Source organism: Macaca fascicularis, chromosome 11 (assembly GCF_037993035.2).
Source record: "Macaca fascicularis isolate 582-1 chromosome 11, T2T-MFA8v1.1".
Classification (NCBI taxonomy): domain Eukaryota; kingdom Metazoa; phylum Chordata; class Mammalia; order Primates; family Cercopithecidae; genus Macaca; species Macaca fascicularis.
This window is the reverse complement of record NC_088385.1, coordinates 31,003,521-31,017,093: the sequence shown is the minus strand read 5'-3', so window position 1 is coordinate 31,017,093 and position 13,573 is coordinate 31,003,521. Positions and strand designations below refer to the sequence as shown.

Genomic DNA, 13,573 nt, shown 5'->3' with positions numbered 1-13,573 from the left:
AAAAAAAATCCAGAATTCCTCTTTTCTTTACTCTTAAAGTATGTAAGAGAGACAAGCATTCAAATAATATTTGCCTTTTTAGGCCTAAATGTGTATCATAAAAATGAAATGATAAAACCATTAGTATCAGGGCTTTAAAAAAAAAAAAAAAAAAAGGAGCAGCAGCTTTATCAAACAAACCATACAAGAACTAAAAAACCTGAAAAGGTGAAATTAGTAACAGGAAGTACATATTAAAATGAAAAATAAGTTCTCATATAGATTGTTTCTTAATTTACAATTTGGAACCTATAACTGTGAATCTATAGCTGCAAGTAATACTCTAGTCAATAATAATTGGTTTCTTTTTCTATCATTCAAAACTGAACATATGACAAAATAATCTGTACAACAAACTCCCATGACAGGAGTCTGTCTTTGTAACAAACCTGCACATGTACCCCTTAACCTAAAAGTTAATTTAAAAAAACAATGTTTTAAATTAAAAAGAAAACTTTAAGTGAACATACCCAAATGTTTAATTATAGTTTCCCTGACTCAGTAATACAAGATGGACTTGATTACAGGAAAACAATCCTTTCCCACTTCTAAAATACAAATAGCTATATATATTAAACTATATGTTAAACAATAACCTTAAGGGCATTTTCTAAGGTCATTTGCTTTAAGTAGTCATCTATATCCGTGCTTTACCTTCTCGAAACTAGTGCTAACACCTTCAAAAACAAAATTCAAAAAACTGTCAAAGAAAAAAACAGTGAAAACATTAACTTCAAGGACTCTTTTAATAGGCAAAGCAAATTATTTTCACAGAAACTCAGTAGGTAATGACACTAAAAAATATATATTTAGACAGAAACATAAATAGGAAAGGTATTAAATTAAGCAGAATATAATCATGGTATCATTACCATTACTCACAATCTTAGCAATTTGATGAAAATTTTTTATAAAATGTATTTCTCCAAAAATTAAAACTAAGCAGGTCATCCACATACAGCACTTAAAAAACATAAACCAGACTTTCAGAAACGTTTGATGATGCTTAGTTTGAAATGGAACTCACATTATTTTGTGTTGCAAGTAAACAGAAATCTGTATGTGGCTACATTTTTTATGAAGAAATTATGAAAGAAGAGTGATATGGACATTAAGAATTAACCAAGTCAAACTATAAACACCAACTTTCTCTTTCCCACATGTATGCCATGAATCTCAAGAAACAAAAAATCTTTAACATCTACATATGCTATACTCAAACAACATGGTTTCAAAAGAATGGAATTTTTAGAGCAATGCTTCTATGTGTTTTCTTAAGTCACTTCCCAATAAATTATATGTAAGGTGATAGAAAATTTGAAAATAAAAATATCCACATCTAACAATCATTTCAGCTTGTTTGACTGTGGTAATGAACCTAATACCGTCAGTTTCCTAAGTTCTGATTTAGCTCTGCAAAAGAACATACTAGTGACCACTGATATTTTCCAGACTCCAGCAACTTTTACGTATTCGGTGGCTCACGCCTGTAATCCCAGCACTTTGGAAGGCTGAGGTAGGCTGATCACCTGAGGCCAGCAGCAGTTCAAGACCAGCCTGGTCAACATGGTGAAACCCTGTCTCTACTAAAAATACAAAAAATTAGCCAGGCATGGTAGCACATGACTGTAATCCCAGCTACTTGGGGGACTGAGGCAGGAGAACTGCTTGAACCTGAGAGGTGGAGGTTGCAGTAAGCTGAGATCACGCCATTGCACTCCAGCCCAGGCAACAAGAGTGAAACTCCATCTTAAAAACAAACAAACAAAGAAGCAGATGATAGTCTTCCTTTTATTTTCAAAGAAATATTAATACATTTAAAAAAGCAAATATGTCCCAAGTTTCTTAACGTATAATACTAGAAAAATATTTTTTAAAGCAATAATCTTTCTCCAAATAATTTAGACTTCAATTCCTGCAATAGTTTATTTCTGAGCATTTTAAATAGGAGAAAATTAACAGCATTGACTTGTAAAAATGAAATTCATAAAATACAAAAATCAACAGTTTTTAAAAGGAAATATACAAATGTGGGCTTTATGTATTTAGCTACTCCAATACATTTAAAATATTTACTTTATCTAAAGTTCATTCCTATCAAGTGTTTTAGAATATTCTGGCATTTAACATTATAGCCCATTAAACTACAAATATTATAAGAATGTAGCAACAGCAAATATATCTGACATCTAAGTTACAGAATCATAAGCCTGGCCAAAACATTAACAGATTACATAATTCATTCTTTTGTGTCATGGCAGAAAGACAGGGGTATACTTCATTATGATTATGAATCTACACTGAAAGTTTTCGCAATATCAAGTTCTAACAATTCTCAGACTTCTTTACATCTAAGTTAAATCTCTTTTTTTGCCTTATTGTATTAATTCCCTACTTTGCTAGTATCAATATTTAATATACTGCTGATATTCTAAAAATGTTTTACAAGAAAGACACACAAAAGGACAAAACATATACAGAATACACAATGTTATAAACTTTTATTCAGCAATTCAGTATCAGTTAAGGTCCTCAAAGAACTTATAGTCTGGTGTAGGGAGGAGGGCAGAGTGCAAGAAAAGCATGCAAATACAAATAACACGAGATGTAAAAGAGTCTTAAGAGAGAAGAAAAAATTTCTAAAGTAGGAAGAAAGATTTTCAGAAGATGATATATCTTGTTGGAAGCATCATTAAATGCCAAAGGTAGAATAAGACATTTGAGAAAGATCTGACAGAAAATGTCAAATGGCACATTAAAACACACATTTTATTCATCTTTATGGAAAGGTATGCCTCTAAGATAACAAAGATTTCTTTTGATTGTTGGCTTCTGCATAAAAACAAGGTCAAAGAGAATGTGAAATGAGAAAACTGCAAGAAATTTCAAAGCAAATACAAGGAAAATGAGTCACTGGAAAAATGAGAATCACATTTATGAATACATAAGAGAATCTTCAAAAGGCTCAGCAGTGGGCAGTACTGAAAGTTAGGTAAAAGTGAAACTCAAAATTAGGAGTCATAGGTATACGCTAAGACCCCTCCCAGAATCTGTAGCACAACTGGGTAACCTACAATTTATGACCACACCAGAAAACTGGAGGTTCGCTCCCTAGACAGGGTAAAGCTGAGGGTCTCCAGGCAGGAAGACATCAACACAGGTGAACTAGGTGAAGTTATATCTTGGGGAGGGGAGAGGGTGGTTAAATATGTAGACCAGTAACTCCAGTCATCTTTCACTACTCAGCAACCAAAACAACAGCAGCTGGGCTGAAACCCCTTATCAGAAGAGCTGCAGATTCTTCTCTGATTAATCTAATCAACCCATGAAAAGGACCTTATCAGATGTTCCACAAAGAAACAGCTCACTCACGAAACACTACTTTGACAAACCCCACCCACAAGCACCAAATTTCCAATTAGCTTCTAATTTTAGTAACAGGCAGAACAGTATAAAGGTTAAAAGAAGGGACTGTAGAGTTAAGATAGATGGATTCAAATTCCAGCTCTGCCACTTACTGTGTACACTGGGCATTTTACTTAAAACACTGTGTGCCTCAGTCTCCTCATCTATCAAAAATAATAATAGCTAACTCCTAAATTCAGTACAAGGATTAAATATGTTAAAATATTTGAAGCACTTAGAACAGTATCTGATACATTCTAAGCATTATGTAAGTGCTTGCTACTTTATTAGTGCCTCACTCTTACATGTGAACAGACTATCAAGGATGACCAAAGAAACGAAGAAAGTATCTAATTAAAAAAAAAAAAAGAAGAAGAAGAAAAAAAAAAAATAGAGACCAAACCATAAAAGAAAAACAGGATGAAATAAACAAAGACTATCCAAGAAAGAAAAAAACAAAACCATAGTATCTTCAGAAAGTTAACAACAGAAGATAGTTCATCCATGAATTAAGAATAGGATGCCCTAATTTCAGGGGAGAAGATGATTAAGATAGGAGTAAACAACAAGACTGAGGCCTTGGAAATAAAAAAATATATAACTGCAGAAATGGAAAACTGCAGGGTAGAAAATAAAATTAAGGAAATTTTCTTTTAAAAAAGTATAAGATAAAAAAATGAAAAGTCCGAGTAAAAACAAAGTTACAAGATCCAGCCTAGGATATGTAATATCTAATTATTAGGATTCTAGGAGTACTGGAAAGACAGAAAAGAGAAAACAAAAGCAAAGAAATCATCAACAAAATAATTCAGGAAAATTTTCTAAAACAAAAGGGCATTATATCCAGTAGTGGGTATATCAAGTATCCAAGAGAAAAAAAGAACAAAAGCCCACAGCAAGGCACAGCAGAGACAAAGTGAAGATCCTATAAGCTTCCAGAGGGAAAACAGGCTTCATTCAAAGGATCAACAACATAATGGTCTCACACTTCACAACAGCATCACTGGAAGGTAAAAAAACAACGGACCAATGCTTTTAAAATTCTGAAGGAAAATGATTTACAACATAGAATTCTATATTCGGCCAAACCAACATAAAATTGAGGGAAGAATAAAGTCATTTTTACATCTGTAAAGTCTCAAAACAATTTTTATTGCACACTTCCTTTAAGAGCTATGGAGTAAACCAAGAGAATAAGACAAGAAAGAAAAAGACATAGGATTAGAAAAGATTCTACTAAAGTGAAAAGCAAAGGGATTTATCCCAGAATAACCGTGAATTGAGTTCCACAATACCTATGTAGCAAGAAGAGAGACCTCCAGTCTAGATTGGAGCAGATCAGAAAGCTCCTGAGAGATGTATTCAAGAAATGAAATAGACTAGCTCGTATGTTTTACCACCATGAGTGTAATTTTAAACAATTAGGGGAAAATTCAGAGTTGAATTAGTGACCAGAGAACTAACCAAATGAAAACGGAGAAACTGGCCAGGCGCGGTGGTTCACGCCTGTAATCCCAGCACTCTGGGAGGCCAAGGCGGGCGGATCACGAGGTCAGGAGATGGAGACCATCCTAGCTAACACAGTGAAACCCCGTCTCTACTAAAAAAATACAAAAAATTAGCCGGGCGAGGTGGCGGGCACCTGTAGTCCCAGCTAATCGGGAGGCTGAGGCAGGAGAATGGCGTGAACTCGGGAGGCGGAGCTTGCAGTGAGCTGAGATCCCGCCACTGCACTCCAGCCTGGCCGACAGAGCCAGACTCCGTCTCAAAAAAAAAAAAAAAAAAAAGAAAACGGAGAAACCAGTATGTAGGAGATGAGGAAGGTGGAAAAGCATGGAGGACACAGAAGACAGCAGTATTTCATAGCAAGCCTTATTACAATTTTAAACTATGAGCACAAAGAAACAACATGGCATGATGAGCCAACTACCTATTAGTTCTATCAAAATATTCTGAGAAAAACTCAAGAAAATTTTTCTTTACAAAACTAACCATAAAACACATAAATGCTTTACATTTGCATTTACTCAACAAATAAATTAGGATTTTTCATAATAGTCTCCATTACAACATCTTCCCATATTACAAATATTCATACAAAATGTAATATTGTATCTCTTGACACCAAAGTTGCTCAAAACCTAACCAACCTGCACCTCTCCCTGTCTAAAAAAAAGCCTAATAGAGAAAAAGACATTTGATAACTGACTTCAAAAAATAAAATCTCAAGAGATCACCCAAATTATCTGATCATCCCCAAATATCCTATTAGTTAACACTATTCACTTAGCATTTAACTAAATCTCCATCTGATCTGGAAAACTACTTGCTAACATCCTCACAGTCACAATAATACTTTTCCATTTGATCCTGTTTAATGCCATGTTTCCTAGAAGCAATTTTATTTTCTGACTTTTCTGGGCAAACAGAAATTAAAGAAAACAGAACAAAGGAAATACACACACAGTCACTCTCAAACCTCAAAGTTAAGAATAGAAAGCAATTAAGACTGAGATAATTAGAAGAGTCAAAATATGTAAGATCAGAATTTCAGGCTTATTGGGTCAAGAAAATGTAACTGTCTACCTAAGTATATAAGAAATCTGGAGGTATTGCGGAGATCCTTTATTCATCTTTTTTTTTTACCCTCCAGCAATTGAACTGAGCAGTTCCTAGCACATAGTAAGGGCTCAAAGATTATTTTTGAATTAATACCTTCAGAATAAATGACTGAATGAAAGCAAATTAGTTGCTAACACTTCCCACATGGCTTCCTTTTCCTCTTACGTTTCCAAGAAAATTACATTGGATCTTGGGCACTAGAGGACCCAGTTGCTAGCATTAAAATAGCTCTACCCATATTAAGACCTGAGCCTAAGGACCAATATCTTAAAAGATATTACACTGCTACTTTATATTCTCATCAAGTATCCAATTATTATTGGGGTTAATAATTTTGAAACTGCCTTTGAAGATGAATTAAAGAAGTATTGCCATACCATAAATTCTACTACCAGTGAACCTTTGCCAGTGGCAGATTATCACAAGTCCAAAGAAAACAAACCGAAGTGTAAATTTATTACCTAAAAAACATTATATTCATAAATAATCCAATAGGAAAACATCCCAACTATTACTAACGAAAAGTTCTCCTTTGTAATTTTCATCTGTTATCAATTAAGTCTGTCTTTACCAACCTTCATTCAGAAAACATACACATCCCAAAAAGTAACAACAAAAATAAAAACAACAAGACATTTACTCTCCAAACCCTTATATCTACCCTCACCCTCTTTGGTTGTCTTCAACTTCCAACTCCTTAATAGCAATCTTTTCCCAGACTGATAGCCCTCTAATTCTATCTCATTATCTTCTCCTTCAAAAAATGTATGCCTTCTCATAATCTTAGTGGTCTACACAAATTTTCCACAACTAATCACTTCTCAGGGGCCAGTCGTATATTCCTAACCAAAAAAATGAACATTTTTACAGGGCTATCCCTCTATCAACTCAAAAGTCTCACTGTATGAACTGTATTCTTATCTGGCAAAATCTCATCGCTCAATGAATGCTAGAGGTAAGATATACTACTTCCTCTCCTCACATTTTAAAAGAGGGCACAGGCCTGTTTTCAATAGAAGGAAATGTGATTGAAGAAGTACTATAGTCCTTTCTCTATCCTCTTCTCTCAAAAAAAAAGTAATAATAATAGTTAAGAGCAAAACATCCCTAAGTGTCACTGTTAGCTAAGATTAATTATAAAATTTAGTATGCATGCAAAGTACAACCTCTTTGAGCTCCTTACTGGGAACTTAGTGCCTACAAACAATATACTGTTCTTGTAGTTTAGCTCCCATGAAGAAGCTCACCAGGGAAAAACTTCATTCTTTAAGTATGGAGACTTGTTTTTTAGCTATTCTGCCTGTGACCAGATGGGTAAATTTAATTTAGAAGAAAACCTGTGGGAGACCTCATTTCAGCTTTAGGCCCAAGCCAGGTTTTAATAAAGCTGCTACTCTGATTCCTATACAACTCTTGGTTCTATTCCTCAGCTGATTCAGAATCCAGAGTGGTTGCAAGGCAACTGATAACACCTCCCTCCCACTCCAGGAACCACCAACAATATCCAATTACCTGTCTTCTGCGGACAACTATCAGAACAAAATCACATAAAATTCATGTTTCCCCTCTTCAGCTGGATTCACAGTGCTGCCCAACACACTCAGTATTTCTTTAAAGTTATTTCTCTCATTCTCCAGAAAAGCTATTTCAAAGATTGCCAGCTCTCCTCAAACTTCCAGCCTTTCTACTCCTTTCTGCAATCAAAGCAAGTAGCCAGGCCTCCTACTAAACAAAGAAAACAGAAGGCATTTTAAGAGAAGTCCCTCAACTTCTTGTCACCAAAACTATAGCTACCAGCATCTGTACTCAGCTATTACAACTCATTCTGCTCACAAATAGAAAGGAACCCTTCTGCCTACTTAAGGCTAACCCCCAAACCCTCCCAGCAACCTGGGCTCTCAGACTTGGCTCTCTCAATTGTTTCCTCTTAATTATTCAACCTCTTCTTATTTAGCTGTTTCTCATTAACGATGAAACATGCTCCAAGTCCTATAGTTTAAAAATGAAACAGAACAAAAGCAAAAACAAAACCTTCCTCAAATACAGTGTCCAACCACAGTCCTATCCTTTTCACAGCTCAACTTCAGACACTATTCCTGTATCTCATGCCTGCAACCAATTACATCCTTTTTATTATGCAAAAAGAAACTCACAATTCCTTGTCTTACTTGAACACTACCATTATTTGACCAGTCTTTTCTTCTCAAAACACTCTCACTTCATGCTATATAAGACAATCATACTCCTTCCTTCTTTCTTCCTAGTGTTCTGACTGCTTTATCTCAATCTCTCTTGCAGATTCTTCTACCTATCCTTTAAATTTTGAGCTCCAACCTAACCCTTCCTTTCTTTTCACTTTAGATACACTCCCTGGACTATCTCATTCACATCTTTGGATTCATTTACAAACATAAGCTATGGTATCTCTATCTCTAATTTAGATGTGTTTCCTGAGCTCCAGATCTATATAGCCAAGAGACAACTGAATAGTTTCTCTTGTAATCTAACAGGCACCTCAAATTCAATACAACCAAAACTCAAGATTGAATTCAAGATCGCCCCCACCAACCTCAAATTTACCCTTCCTCCAGGGGTCTTTAGACCAGTGATTGCCACTACCTCTACAACACATTTGGTCAAGAAGAAAACCTGCAGTCATCTTTGCCTCATACTTCTCTCTCTCACCCGATATATAAAATCAATCACAAAATCCTATCTCCTAGAGCAGGGGTCCCCACGTCGCGGACCGCAGACCGCAGACCATGAACCAGTCTAGGTCCTTGGCCTGTTAGGAACCAGGCTGCACAGCAGGAGGTGAGTGGCCAGCAAGCGAGCATTACCACCTGAGCGCTGCCTCCCGTCAGATCAGCAGCAGCATTAGATTCTCAAAGGAGCGCGAACCCTACAGGTGAACTGTGCATATGAGGGATCTAGGCTGTGTGCTCCTTATGAGAATCTAACTAATGCCTGATGATCTGAGGGAGAACAATTTCATCCCAAAACCATCCCCTAACATTCCAGTTCATAGAAAAATTGTCTTCCACAAAACCAGTCCCTGGTGCCAACAAGGTTAGGGACCGCTATCCCAGATACCTCTAGAATACATGTACTCCTCTCAATCCCCAATACCTTCACCCTATGCAAGACCACCACTATCTCTCATCTGGTATAGCATCAACCTCCTATACAGTTCTCTGCTTCCAATTTTGCTCCTTTCTAGTCCATTCCCCACTCTGCTATCCAAGTGTTCCTTCTAAATACTCCTCCTATTTAAAACTTTATTCAATGGCTTCTCATTATTTTACAAAGTAAAACTTCTTCACAATAATTAATGCACCTTTGTAACCTAGTTGCTGCTATCATCCTCATCTCCATCAGATCCATATCCTGTAATCATACAGAAATTTGTGTTTGAACCATCTGATACTGGCCAAATCACTACACCTCCCTGGGTCACAGTGTCCTCATATGTCAAATGAATAGGCTGACCAGAGGACTTCTAAGGTATTACACTCTAAGATACTCTAAATATATGAAACTACACTATTACTATAGCCAAGTTCACCTCTTCTTCACAAACTACTTTCTCTCCTCAATCTGTTCTTTTCAGTCAATAGTATTATCCTTCTTTAATCCATCTGGGATGCAAAACCCAGCTGTCACATTTTACTCTTCACTTGACACTTTACACCATAGCAGGTAAGTTAGTCAATTCTATATAATTTCCCCACTCATCCTTTCTTGTCTCATCCAGTGACCATCTTTGTGGCCTGGATCTCTATCACTATTTCTTGAAAACTACCAGAACTTACTTCTTGTCGTTCTGCTCTCCAATCCTTTCATTACACAGTATAACTGTTTTAGACCCTAAAACTATCATGCCAATCTCAACTCCAACTCTTTCAAAACAAGAATGCCAAATACATGCCTCTATGGGATATGATCTTTGGAGTCCCCCATATAAGCAAAATAAGCATGATGACAAAATTGTGATTTGCATTGGTACTAACGATTAAAAGTAAAAATATGTCCTGTAAAAAAAAGTCTACAAATATATCACATCAAGGCACAAGAATGTGCTCTATACAACAAATAATAAAGTGTTACATAGTAATCACAGTAAAATCAGTGTTGACAACATGAAACTGAAGACCCTGACAATAAGTTGCAATATATATAAATCTTCCCTGTGCTTATCTGGACTCACAATCCTTATTTTTTCATCATTCCCTTACTTTCAAATGAATGAAGTTTCATCTCTTCTATATTTACTACCAAAAAGCATATTACTTTTATCCGAACTATTTTTAAAGAGTATCCTGCAGTATATAAACTTGGAGGACCTAACCTTTTCATATGATATTATGTTGTTAATATTATTATGGCTATTATTCATTCTTTTGGCTGCTAGCCATATTAATAATATGCCAAAGTTTATTCAGCCACTTTCCTATCAAGAGACATCTGGGTAGTTTACAGGATTGTTATTGAGACCAGAAATGCTGTGAACATTTTTCAGTACATCTACTTTTGTTTACACACAGAACTTCCTTTAGTATATGCCTATGAGTAAAATCATTAAGTTGTAACATTCGTCTGTTTAGTTTCACAGGAAAATGAAAAAGTACTTTCCAAAATGGTGGCAGAAATACAGAGGTCCCTTAAATCTTCATCCTTCCTGACACTTGGTTTTAAATACCATCTCATTTTGTACTTAATTTGACTTCCCTGATCATTAATGAAATTAAAATTTCTTCATATGATTATCAATGATATGTGGTTCCTCTTTTGTGAAATACCTATCCACATCTTTATTTTTCTACTGTGCTGTGTTTTTAATTGATTTGGATAAATTTTTTTAAATAATTATTGATATTAATCATTTGTCAGCTGTGTATATTGCAAACATCTTCTAGTTTATAGCATGTGCTTCCACTTTCTTTAAGGCAGCTTTTGATGAATAGAAATTCCTAACCTATTCTTTAATAACAATTTATCAGTTTCTTAGTCTTATTTTTTAAAACCTTTGCCATCTATAAAAGATATATACCTTTATTTACTACAAGGAAATTTTATTTTTGACATTTAAGTATTTCAGCAATCTGTATTTGAGTACTTATATATGGTGCAAGCAGAAATCTAATTCTTTCTTTTATCCTGATATGGATCATTTTTCCTGATTACATTTATTATACAATGACTTATTTCCTTGCTAATATGATATGCCATCTTTATCACACACCAAATTTATTCTAGTATAAACAGACCCATAAACACTGTGGGTGTGTTTCTAGCTATACGATTATTTCAGCAGAAATGGAATCTTTACGATAGTGAGTGAGCCCAATCACTAAGAATTACCATGGTTACGTTTTTTCTAAAAGGACTATTGATAACGTTCTATAAATATCCCTAAAGACGTCTCATATATTTCCTGTTAGGTGCATTCCTATTTATTGATATTCTACGATACTATTTTAATGTCTTCTTTTATACTTTCTAGTTATTTGTTGTTACTGTAATAACAATCCAATTGACTTCTGTATTATCTACCCACTCAACTTTAGTAAACTCTTATTTCTTTTTTTTTTTTTTTTTTTTTTTTTTTTGAGACAGAGTTTCCCTCTTATTGCCCATGATGGAGTGCAATGGCACAATCTCGGCTCACTGCAACCTCACCCTCCCGGGTTCAAGCGATTCTCCTGTCTCAACCTCCTGAGTAGCTGGGATTACAAGTGCCTGCCACTGTGCCTGGCTAATTTTTGGTATTTTTAGTAGAGACAGGGTTTCACCATGTTGGCCAAATTGGTCTCGAACTCCTGACCTCAGGTGATCTCCCCACCTTGGCCTCCCAAAATGGTGGGATTACAGGCGTGAGCCACCGCACCCAACCTAGTAAACTCTTATTTCTAATACCTTATCTGTATATAACTTTGATTTTACATGTAATTGAACATATTGCATCCAGATAACAACACTTTTATGTCCTTCTTTACAATTCTTATACCTCTAATTTATTTTTGTCTTAATGTACTAGCTATGTCCTCCAGTGCAATGCTAAGTACATGAGGTAATGTGGCAGATTACATTTTCCAAAGATGGTCTCAAAAATATCTCCCATTCTACAATTTCTTCCAAGAATGTGACACTGATACTCCTCTCATTGAGCGGAAGGATTTCTGTCTTTTCCCTTTGAATCTGAGTCAACTGATATGACTTCCACAAGCAACATATTAGAATTAACACTGTGTGATTTCCCTAGCTAGGATACAACAATGCAATGTGCTTCTGTCTTTTACTCTTGTATTGCTTGCTCTTGGAGCCTAGATGCCATTATGTGAGACAGACCAAACTGGCCCACACAGAGATATCACATGGAAAGGTCATGTCTAAGTTTTCCAACTGACTGCCTAATTAAGTTCCCAGCCAACAGCCAGCATCCTATCACCAGACATATAAATGAAGACACTTTAAGATGAATCCAGCCCCTAGCCAGCAAGTCACCTCCAGTGTTCAACACTCACATCATCCCAACTGAGGCACTGAAGAGTGAAGCTGTAAAAAAAAAAAAAAAAAAAAAAAGCCTTCTTCCGCATTGTCCAAGTTTCTGACCCTCAGAATTCATAAGCATAATAAAACAGTTGTTTTGTGCCACTAAATTTGGATTTGTTATGTAGCAATACTAATCAGAACATGTGATAAGCATGCTTTTATCATTTCTGACTTTAAAAGAATCTTTTCCTCTATCCCCATTTAGGAAGATTGCTGATGATGGTTGGTTGACTGGTTGTTTTATAAATATTTCTTGAGTTCAGAGATGTTCCCTCTTTTCCTAATTTGCTAAGCATTCTTATCATGAATTTATGTTGATTATCAAATGATTTTCTGTATCTATTGTAATTATATGGTTTTTCACTTTTAATCTATCAATGTAAATGTTACTTACATTTATGGATCATTTATTAGTAAATCATCCTTGCATACCTGGGAAAAATCCAATTTGGCGATGATGTTTGTCTTCTTTAAATGTCGGTTTCAATTTGCTACTATCCTGTTTGGGAATACCAGCTCTACACTAAAAGTAAAATACCTCTGTAATTGTCATCTGTTTTAGTGTCTTCTTTTGATTTGGATGTCAGGATTATGCTGGGCTTTCAGAACTTGCTGGGGAATCACCCTCCATTTGTATCAATTTTAAAAGATTGCAACAGATTGGAATAACCTATTTCTCAAAATTTTAGTAGAGACTTATTTATTGGCAAATCATTTGGACTTGTTGCTTTCTTTGTGGGAAGAGTCAGACTTTTAATTTCTCCCTCGGTTTTCACAAGTAATATTTTCCTAGAAATGTCTATTTTTACATAGGTCACATATAATTAACAGTATTCTCATTTTCTTTTTAATCCCTGATTTATGTTATATATCTTTTTCATTCTTTACATATTGAATTCTCTATATGTCTATGAACTGTATTATTCATATATTATATATCCTTTGCTGATTTTTT

At 35.2% G+C, this 13,573-nt stretch overlaps 1 protein-coding gene across 30 annotated transcripts in view; it reads right to left on the bottom strand.

The window, feature by feature from the left end:
* CCDC91 (coiled-coil domain containing 91) overlaps window positions 1-13,573 on the bottom strand; it is a 373,101-nt gene that overhangs the window by 305,562 nt on the left and 53,966 nt on the right. Inside the window, exon 3 of one of the 30 annotated variants that reach the window (XM_045364916.2) lies at window positions 694-739. The exons of the other annotated variants lie outside the window; for them this stretch is intronic. The gene's annotated coding sequence lies outside the window, so the exon portion shown is untranslated. The remainder of the gene's footprint in view (window positions 1-693; window positions 740-13,573) is intronic. 30 annotated transcript variants of the gene reach the window in all.